This window comes from Erpetoichthys calabaricus, chromosome 3 (genome assembly GCF_900747795.2).
Source record: "Erpetoichthys calabaricus chromosome 3, fErpCal1.3, whole genome shotgun sequence".
NCBI lineage: Eukaryota > Metazoa > Chordata > Cladistia > Polypteriformes > Polypteridae > Erpetoichthys > Erpetoichthys calabaricus.
In genome coordinates this window covers 237,384,063-237,395,574 of record NC_041396.2, presented here as the reverse complement: position 1 = coordinate 237,395,574, position 11,512 = coordinate 237,384,063, and positions in this window count along the sequence as shown.

Here is an 11,512-nt window from a genome sequence, read left to right as displayed (position 1 = left end):
TCCTAACATCCAGCTGCAATATAGAAAACATCTCCTTCAAAGCAAAATTAGCTTTAACCAGATAATTCAAAACATTTAAAGAAAATATTAACTTGTAAATTTGTAATTATGATCAGCTCATTTATTTGTTAACTTACTTTATATATAAAAAAATCACACAAATTCATTAATGCATTTCATCATAAAATTTATGAAATTTTAAGTGTACGTTGTAAACCTTCAGAAACCTGCCAAGTTGTGAATTTTATTTATTCTGTTTCTGTCCCCATAGTTACTGCACAAGGTTTAAGAAACTGTGGCTAGGAACTAAATTAACGATCACACTTTTCTGGAAAGGCTGAGAATTATAAACTTTTCAACCGTTTAACCCATTCTTTGCAAATGGGCATTAGCACCCTAATTTGACAATTCAGGAGCATTTCACCCTGCATTCATCCCAAGGCGTTGTGTTGAACAAGAAATTTAAATAACATTCAGAACTTTCAGAATTCCTGAATAAATTTTATCCCATGGGTGACGTCTAACATTTACGCTGGGGGGAATCATCAAAATACATTTTTGAAGTCATCAACCTAGCTTCACATTGAACTCATATACCAAGTCAAAAATCAGAAGGTGTTTGTAATTAAAAGCTATAAAATAAAATACATTTTACTGACATTTACACATTTAAAACTCAAAATTATGCAGTAGTACCTAGGTTGGTTAAGTATGAAAGAACTTTCTCTTTTTAAAATTGGTTTCTTTACTTATTTGAATTGTGACAAAAGAAGTGTTTTCGTAGAAAATGTACACCTGGCATAACATTCAAGTGCTTTCGGGAACAGGTTTCAGAGTTGAAGAGTTTGTACTTTTTTACTTACTTCAGCAAATGGACATTTTAATAAATATGTTCTAACAGGGGTGTGTGTAACACGTAATAGAGATTTGTACAAACTGTTGCACACATTATGCCATTTCAGTACTGACTTTGAGATGTTTTGCCAAGAGTAGTGACTATGTGACTTATAAAAGAAGACAGTACAGCGAGCAAAATATATAAGCAGAAATGACTTTATTCAAGATAAATTAGAAACAATATACTAATCTATATTTAAGCCATTCTGAATATTTCTCTGTTTTAAGGATAGGCAATGCACAAGAGAGAGTTACTTAAGACAAGACGGATCAATAATTGTAGTAGCTAATTATTAACATATTACCACTGGTTTTTATTTAAAAAAACATTTAAGAAAATACTAACATTTATTGGAGATTTATTTTAGTAATATATCGTATTCATTATCATGAAATACATTAAATTAGTCATACCCTAATAATACAATTAGTGATTAATTGATTTAAAGAGATAACATTCATGAATATTTCTTTTTAAGCAGTGGTTAAGCTTCCCCAGCCCGCTGGTTTGGCTACTTTGAGCAGTTATTCAAAGCTGATCCTCCAGCTGGGACGTTGAATATCTCTAGGTCCATGGTTCTTGAGGCTGATCTTCCAATTAGCTGTGAACCACCCAATCTTACTGAGATTGCACACGTGGTGAACCAGTTGAGGGGAGGAAAGGCTGCAGGGATCTGTGGTATCTGGGGTGAACTTCTCCTGGCATTGCAAGCAATCTTTGCTTCCATTTGGGAGACTGGCATCATCCCAACTGACTAGAAAATGGGACTTGTTGTCCCTATCTGGAAAGGGGAGGGTGATTGCCTGGATTGCAGCAACTACAGGGGGGTAACACTGCTCTCGGTGATGGGTAAGGTCCTCGCTAGGGTCATCCTAAATAGGATCCATGATCACTTGCTCACCTGCCAGCGACCGGAACAGTCTGGTTTTATGCCTAAGAAGTCTACCATTGACCACATCCTGGAACTGAGGGTTCTCGTGGAGCACAAACATGAATATTGTCAGAGTTTCTTTGCAGCCTTTGTTGATTTTTGTAAAGCGTTCGACTCAGTTGATTGAGCTGCCCTGTGGGACATCCTGAGGGTTCATGGGATCCCCTCAAGCTTCCTGGATATCTTGGCCAGCCTATACACTGGTACTGTGAGTGCTGTGCAGAGTGAAGGCAGAACCTCTGTGTTTTTCCCAGTTGATTCTGAGGTTCGTCAGGGGTGTGTTCTTGCTCCTACTCTATTCAATGCTTGTATGGACTGGGTGTTGGGCAAGGTCGTGGGGTCCAGCGGCTGTGAGACATTTGTTAGTGAAGAAAGATTCACTGATATTGACTTTGCTGACGATGCTGTGATCTTCGTGGAGTCAATGGAGGCTCTGATCAGGGCGCTCGAGAGATTGAGCGATGAATCTGAGTATCTGGGTTTGTGAGTGTCCTGGATAAAAAACAAGATCCAGGCCTTTAATGATCTCTTGGGCACAGCCATCAGCAGTGTGTCTGTCTGCAGAGAGAGTGTCGACCTTGTCGAGAGGTTTACTTACCTTGGCAGTGACATTCATGTCTCTGGTGACTCTTCCTATGAAGTCAGTAGACGGGCTGGGAGAGCATGGGGGGTCATGAGGTCGCTGGAAAGGGTTGTGTGGCGCTCCCGATATCTATGCAAAAGGACTAAGGTCCAAGTCTTTCGAGTCCTGGTGCTTCCTGTCTTGTTATATGGTTGCGAGACATGGACGCTATCCAGTGACCTGAGACGAAGACTGGACTCTTTTGGTACTGTGTCTCTCCGGAAAGTCCTTGGGTACCATTGGTTTGACTTTGTGTCGAATGAGCGGTTGCTCATGGAGTCCCAAATGAGGCACATTACCTGCATTTTGAGGGAGTGTCAGTTCTGGCACTACGGCCATGTGGCGCTTTTCCCCGTGGTTGATTCAGCTTGTAAGATCCTCATTGTTGGGGATCCAAACGGCTGGACCAGGCCAAGGGGTCGCCCACGTAACACCTGGCTGCGGCAGATAAAGGGTTATTTGCAGAGGGTGGGTCTGGACCACATGTATGCCTGGGGGGTTGCCAACTGGGATCCTGAGTTGTTTCGTCGTGTAGTGGGTGTGGCAACACACTGTAGCAGTGCATGCTCCCCAACTTGACTTGACTTGTTAAGCTTCCAATATCAAATTCATTGCTTCATTGTGCAAGATATTGTACTTAATTTGAAAATATTTTGAAAAAATTTCTGTTCCACAATATTTTCAAAAATACAAAAATCCTAATATTTAAAAGGTTTGCTAAAATTTCAAGGAATGGGTCTAAATCAAAGTTCTTCATTCATTCATTTAAAAAGTACAGTGGAATATACTACTATCCAGTTTTGATGGTTAAATGATTAGAACTAAACTGCCAATCTTTTAACTGACAATATATTGTTTTTATACTGAGACCTATGTAAGTCACAGTAAATAGTATTTTTCCACTTCTCATAATATTCATTCACATTTCAGATTTCTTCATTGTGATGGTCCAGGTTGGCTCCATGCTCCCTGTTGCATCCAGTAGCCTCTTTAACCAAAACCATTGATAGTCATGAACCGAGATGAGTCGGGGAAATGAGGACATGCACATCCAGCAAGGGGTAGGTGCAAAAAGGGCAGGTTCTTTAATTAACATTAATCATGTCTTTTCTTTCTCTTCCCTCTGTCTGTCAGTGTTTATACAAAAGTGCAGTGCATCCAATTAATCATCAATGAATAAATAATCTATAAAAACATAGTGTTCGTGTGGAAGTTAAAATATCCAAATTGTAAACATTCCATTCCATTCAAACGAGGTTAAAATCTCAGGTAGGAATATGCTCTTTTAAAAATGCACAAGCACTAGTGCATTCTTCTTAAACCAATGTCTCCCACTCTTACCCAACACGGGATCCTGCCCCCAGAGGAGAAGTCCTTTCAACAGGCCCAGCCAAACTTCCATCACAGGCTCAGGTCCCTGCTGTCCCACAAACACCCAGCTGGGTGCCGCACCGAGCCTTGCTCCACCAACTATTGCTACAACTCCTCAGCCTTACATGAATCAGGCCACTCCATGGTGTAAAAAATTATTTTGACTTTCTGTTCTCATAACTCTTTATGTGTCAAGTCAAGTCAAGTCAATTTAGAATCACCAATGCTATTAAGATAACCTAATTATGTGTGTTTTTGTCTTGGAAACTAACATTACATTTTTAATTAATTGAAACAAATTATTATTTTATGTTGGTTCCACAATAGGCATTCATTAATTGTGTGTTTGCATCATCATGTTGCCGCATGCACAGGTGGAATGCAAAAAACCATTTCATGTTTAAGGAGGAGGCACCATTTTATTTTGAAATCAATAATCCAAATAGAGAGTATCCTGGTTTAAAATTATGTAGAATTTCACATTTATCATTTTTGGAACAGTTTCAGGTTTTATTCCATGGTGAAGAAAATAAAAAAATGCGTCCATCTATATAATTATTAACACTAGAACTGCCAAGCATTTTTTTTTTCAATAGTAAAACCGCCAAGGCGTTGTGGGGCAGAGAACTGTTTCAGTATTTATTAGTAAAATAACTATGACTCAGGTGCCGCCACGAGTGGCAGCCTTTCCAGCAGTTCCGTGTACGACTTTATCTTTCTGCCTTTTTATCTATTTCACTGATCACTCCTACCACTTTCTTTTATGTGGACTAGTTCCCTGGGCACTTTTTACACTTTTTTACTACTCTTTACTACTTGGAAATGGATTTTTACACACAGAGACTCGTCTATTCAGGTAGTCAACTTCAAGCGCTGAGAACAAATGCCTGCGCCGGTGTGGTTCCCTATTTACCTGACGAGGTAAGAAGGTGGTATCGTGGCAGCAGAGCCGGAAGCTAAGCTAAAGACGAATCGGCTTGTGAGAAAGTGACGTTACAAGCCTTCGGTGTCTTCTGTGACCCTGGGAAATGTGAAAATCACTACCAAATAAGATTGATGAACTGGTCGTGCTGGTGAAAAATGTCAGGACCTACGGAGAATACAGTTTGTTGTGTTTTTGTGGAACGTGGCTAACAACTACCATCCCAGATGCTAACGTGGAGCTACCCGGGTTTAGCACAGTTAGAGCGGACAGAGACGCAAATACCTGCGGGAAGCGGAAAGGAGGAGGACTCGCTCTCTATGTGAATACAAGGTGGTGCAACTCTGGACATGTAAACGTTAAAATCTCCACTTGCTGCAGGGACATCGAACTGTTGGCCATAAGTTTGCGTCCCTATTACTTGCCCTGAGAGTTTGGACATGTCATTGTTGTTATTGTATACATCCCTCCTCGGGCGGACATGGAGATAGCGGGTGACATCATCCATTCTGCTGTTGCTAAACTGCAAACGCAGCACCCCGAGGCGCTTGTGCTAATCGCTGGAGACTTTAACCATGTGACGCTGGATAAAACATTACCTGCCTTCTCCCAGTATGTGGATTGTAACACCCGGGGAAATAGGACTATTGATCTACTGTATGCAAACGTTAAAGATGCATACAGCGCCACCCCGCTGCCTGCGCTTGGGAAAGCAGATCATAACCTGGTTCTGCTTCAGCCTCACTACAAACCAAGAGTGAGGGAGCTACCTACAACCACACGCTCATTCAGGAAGTGGTCCCCTGAGGCAGAGCAGGCTCTGAGAGACTGCTTTGGAACTACGGACTGGGATATCCTGCAGGAATCATATAGTGAGAACACTGAGGAGGTTGTTGACTGCACTACTGACTACATCAACTTCTGTATGGACATTGTAGTTCCAGTAAGAACAGTACGCTGCTATGCTAACAACAAGCCATGGATTACAAGTGACATCAAGGGCTTTTTGAACCTGAAGAAAAGGGCTTTTAAAGGCGGTGATCAGCATGAGCTCAAGCGCGTACAGAAGGAACTCCGAGTCCAGCTCAGGGCGGCGAAGGAGCAGTACACGAGAAATCTGGAGCAAAATTTGCAGAATAACAGCATGAAGAAAGTGTGGGATGGGTTGAAGATCATCACTAGCTGAAGCTCGAAGCGGGGTGCCACCATCTAGAGAGACGTGGAGAGAGCAAACCAGATGAACAACCTCTTTAACAGGTTTGACCACCCTAACCCACTCTCACCTCGGAGTACTGCACCCTCCACCCATCCTTCTACTGATACCAGCATAGGAGAGAGTCTCCCCCAACCCACAATTACAGCAGCGCAGGTAAGCAGATAGCTGAGGAGACTTTGTGCCATCTAAGCAGTGGGTCCAGATGGAGTATCGCCACGACTGCTGAAGGCCTGTGTGCTGGAGCTGGGGAGTCCTCTACAGTGCATCCTCAACCTGAGCCTGGAACAGGGGAGAGTCCCGAGGCTTTGGAAAATATCTTGCATCACCCCAGTCCCAAAGGTATCACGTCCTAGTGAGTTGAATGACTTCCGGCCTGTCACTCTGACGTCACATGTGATGAAGACCATGGAGCAGCTGCTGCTTCACCACCTGAGGCCACAGGTCTGCTAAGCCCTCGACCTTCTGCAGTTCGCATACCAGGAGAAGGTGGAAGCGGAGAATGCCATCATCTATATGTTACACCGATCCCTCTCCCACTTGGACAGAGGCAGTGGTGCTGTAAGAATTATGTTTCTGGACTTCTCTAGCACCTTCAACACCATCCAACCTCTGCTCCTTAGGGACAAGCTGACAGAGATGGGAGTAGATTCATACCTAGTGACATGGATCGTTGACTATCTTACAGACAGACCTCAGTATTTGCGTCTCGGGAACTGCAGGTCTAACATTGTGGTCAGCACAGGAGCGCCGCAGGGGACTGTTCTTTCTCTGGTCCTGTTCAGCCTATATATATCGGACTTCCAATACAATTCAGAGTCCTGCCACGTGCAAAAGTTCGCTGATGACACTGCTGTCGTGGGCTGCATCAGGAGTGGGCAGGAGGAGGAGTAGTATAGGAACCTAATCAAGGACTTTGTTAAATGGTGGGTCTCAAACCACACCTACACCTGAACACCAGCAAAACCAAGGAGCTGGTGGTGGATTTTAGGAGACCCAGGCCCCTCTTGGACCCCATTATTATCAGAGGTGACTGTGTGCAGAGGGTGCAGACCTATAAATACCTGGGAGTGAAGCTGGATGACAAATTGGACTAATTGGACTATAACGTTAACATTATACAAAGTTATTGTCTGTTTTACCTGCATTTTTATCACTCTTTAATTTAATATTGTTTTTTTATCAGTATGCTGCTGCTGGAGTATGTGAATTCCTCCTTGGGATTAATAAAGTATCCATCTATCTATCTATCTAATACGTCAACACATTTAATTCAGCTGGGCTCATAAAAGAATACATAGTAAAGTAGAAACTTATTTTTATGGTGACATGATTTTACACAGCTTTTGTGTGTCTGCACGTGTGCATTCTTAAATTTTGCAATGCATCATTTTACCGGGAGAGAGAATGAGTGGCTTTACCAAGTTTATTTCTGACACGGCTAAAACCATTTCAGTATTTAATTGAAAAAAGCACAATTACAGTTTTTGATCATCTGGAAGCATGTAATATTAAGTCAAAGCAACATTTTTCTGTCAAGTGAATCGTTCATAAAATTACAACATTACTTTAATATTTCACGAATTATGTCACCTAATGTGAGGCAGCGTGATGTAGCAGGTATTATGCTGTATACATCACCAGCTTGCAATAATTTTTGTGGCTGGCGTGCACTGGATTCACTGTTATTTTGCTGCTTGTGTTTTCTGCACTGCCTCTACACGTTGTTGGTGTCTGGCAGCTCCCATCTCGTTTTGTTTTCTATTCAGTGCGGGGCAGTCACTATCTTTTGGACAAATAACTTACTTGCCATGCTAAGTCAATGCTTGAAGCTGAACAATTAAGTGGTGTTGCATCTTGACGTGTCGGCTTCTTCTTCTTCTTCGTACATATATAACATGATGCGTTATACACCATACACAAGTTAATTTGGGGATGGGGAGTTCAGAGCGCGTGCTGATGCACATTAACTATATAGGTTTCTCCATTGGAAGTGTGAGAGTTCATCCAAAGTGGAACAGCACCTGTATCAGTCCACTTCTGGCGATATGCAGAGTGATGTGATAATACTGTCACCAGTGATTTGTTTCAAATTGCCCATGAAAGGTTCACACAAGTTGCACTGTCTTTTCTTTGCAATCGAGTGTGATCTTGCTCAAAATAGGGGATAGTATTATTTACATTAGCAGATTTCTAAAGTTTGTTTCCAGACATTGTTGGGCTTATTTGACTTTCACTGCGCCAAATGGCTTCAGCATTTCATCTAGGAGAACTGCTTATCGACAATTATGTCTGTTCATGCTTATAACGCTTTTTGTATAAAATGTGCCAAATATCAGATAACACAGAAAAGCTGTCAGTAATTGAAGTATTTGTGGTTCCATCACTCCATCCACTATGTGGCACTCTGCATGTTCTCCTGATGGGAGTTTCATGTTATAAACAGAATTCCAGTTTTAAAAAGTATATAACAATAGTATGTTTAATTAAAGTTATTTACATCTAAAAAAATACAAATCTCTAATTCAAAGTTGCTTTTTTCTTGACTTGATCTTTACAGACTTAGAAGTAATTTATTTTTAATCAATTGTTTGGGCTAATTCACTCTCCGCTGATAAGATTGCTGAAAATTATATGAAACATTAGGACACATATAATGTACAGTATTTGTTGTTTAGAGACCACCAGGAGTTTCATATGTAGGATAAAGTTTATATATTGAAATTACTTATTTTATTCCATTTTTCTCTCCCTGAAATGAGGATTTACTTTGAGTTTGCTTCTGCAAGGAAACTTCCCTTTTAGACTATTTCAGTCCAAACTAACATAAATATTTTTTTTTAATTCAGTATTTCAAGTTCAGGTTAGGTTATGCTTACCACCATTACAGTAACATTTTTTAAAGTAAATTCCTTGGTATTCTGTAACTTGTTTGATGTCTGTTTGAATTTCAGAATAGATTTAAAGCAGCATTTGCTGCACATTAAGGTGTGCTAATGTTTATTTTATTTATTTTCTCTACAAAGTTCAGATTTCACTGGACCAGATAGACTGGTTGCCTTATGTTTTGGACCTGTAAGTTCTGCACGTTTTCTTCAGGAAATTAGCATATAATAAGAAGACATTATAAAGTGAATGAAGCATGGACATTATGGGAGGTCTTGTCCTTTGCCATGTATATACATAGACTGTCATTGTACATTCAGAACTCAAGTTGCTTTAAAAAGACATCTTGTGACACAACATGAAAGATGTTTAGATTCTAAGCCAGTAAACACACAGTTTCTGTGCAGTTTGTGCAATTTTTGTGAACCTTGCAACTTGACCAAGTACTTTGTTCACTTAGGAAGGCACATTAAAAACAAAGAAAGTGTGTTTTGCCCCTTTAAACACTGTTCCTTTAAGTCAGATGTGTATAATACTTTTAAAGCTCACAAGAGCAGATATCATCGAGTTTCTAGTATGCAAGATTTAAAAACTGAGTTTGCACATTATGGGCATGAGGATATCAGTATAGTTGTAGAACTTGAACACGCCACAATAGATCTTGATAGACCATTTGATGAAGAGAATGAACTCCAGGAAGATGTTAATGAAGACTCAATAAGGCGTAGTCTTGCTTCCTTGTTTTTACTAATGCAAACAGTTCTGCATGTTTCTAAGTCAGTAATTCAAGAGATAATAGAAGACCTTTATCAAATTAGCCTTTTAGCTCAAGATTCTGCCCATAGGTCAATTAGAAATGTATTGCAACAACATAAATGTGACCTTGATAGCTCTGTATTGACTTTGGTGTCTGAGATTATTCAGAAAACAAATCCATTAAGTACACTTTCAAAAGGTGGTCCTCTAAGCACAATTCATAAAAGTTCAACTTTCTATAAAGAAAATTTCACAGTCATTGAACCAGTTCAGTACATCCTAGATGCTGCTAGAAAGAGAAACTTTATTTATGTGCCAGTATTAAATGTTCTCACAGAGTTACTAAATCGAAATGAAGTACTTGATAAAGTTCTGACTGAAAGTAGTTCAAGCTCACCAGCTGGTCAATGTAGATCCTTCCATGATAGTACAATTTGGAAAGAAAACCATCTCCTTGCTGGAGATAGATTTCACATTGCTTTGGAATTTTATATTAATGATTTTGAAATATGCAACCCTTTAGGTACTTCTAAAAAAACACAAGATTTGTAGTGTCTATTGGGTGCTTGCTAATTTGCCTGTTAAATACAGAGCATCCTTGTCCTCTATCTATCTTGCAACCTTGTGTTACAGTAGTGATATCAAAGCCTTTGGGTATGGTAGAGTTTTAAGCCGTCTTATAAAAGATATTGAACTGCTTGAAAATCGGGGTGTTTTTGTTCAGAGACTGGGTGCAAGTGTTACCGGAAGCATACTTTATGTATCCTCCGATAACCTGGGTGCACACTCTTTAGCTGGGTTTCAGGAAAGTTTCAATACAGACAAGTTCTGCAGGTTTTGTTTAGCAAGTTGGGTGGACATACAAGGTTGTGAAGTAAGAAGTTGACTATTTCCCCTCAGAACCCAACAGTCTCTTGATAAATGTGTATCTGAACTGCAGCATAATGAAAGTTTGACAAGTTTTAATGCTGTAAAGAGGGATTGTGTGTTGAACAGAGTGACTCATTTTCAGACATTGCGACGATTCCCTCCAGACTTTTCGCATGATCTGTTGGAGGGCATAGTTCGCAGTAGAGCTAAGTTTTTGTTTAAATGATTTCGTTTCTAGCATGTTCTTTACGTTAGATGACGTGAACAGTATGATTTAGACATTTCCTTACAAATTTGCTGATAGAGTTAACCGACCTCAGAAAATACCAAAAACATTTAATGTCAGTAGAACTATTGGGGGCAATGGCCATGAAAAATGGAGTGGACGCTGCTGCGTTTGCTCCCCCTAATGATTGGTCATTTAGTGCTTGAAAATAACAAGACATGTGGAATATTTATGGGATTAAAAGACATTGTTGAAATTGTGTCAACCTCTAAATTTATAGATGAATCTCTGTGCTACCTTGAAACTAAAATATCAGACCACAGACATCTGCTTCAAGAGGTATTTCCAGAGTTAAAGTTGCGGCCCAAACACCATTATTTAGAACATTACCCACATCTTATTCGGTGCTTTGGCCCCTTACTGGAGTTTTAGATCATCCGCTTTGAAGGCAAGCACAGTTTTTTAAAAAAGGTTGATAGAGATGTGAACAATTTCAGAAACATTCTGCTCACTATGTCCACACATCATCAGCTCCTCCTTGCTTACCATCTTGAAATGCCAACTATCTTTAAGCCAGCCTTGGAGGTAGTGAATGTAACAAATATTTCTCTAAATATCTCCAGAAAAAACAGCTATTCAGAGTAAATATACAAATGTGGAGTCTGTTTGTCTAACCTCTGCTGTATCCTTATATGGCACAAAGTACTCTGATGGCATGTTTGTGTCTTTTGGTCACAAAAGTGGGCTGCCTAACTTTGGAAAAATAGTTAAAGTGCTAATTATTTTTCAGAAGGCTTCATTCATTGTTGAACCTTAT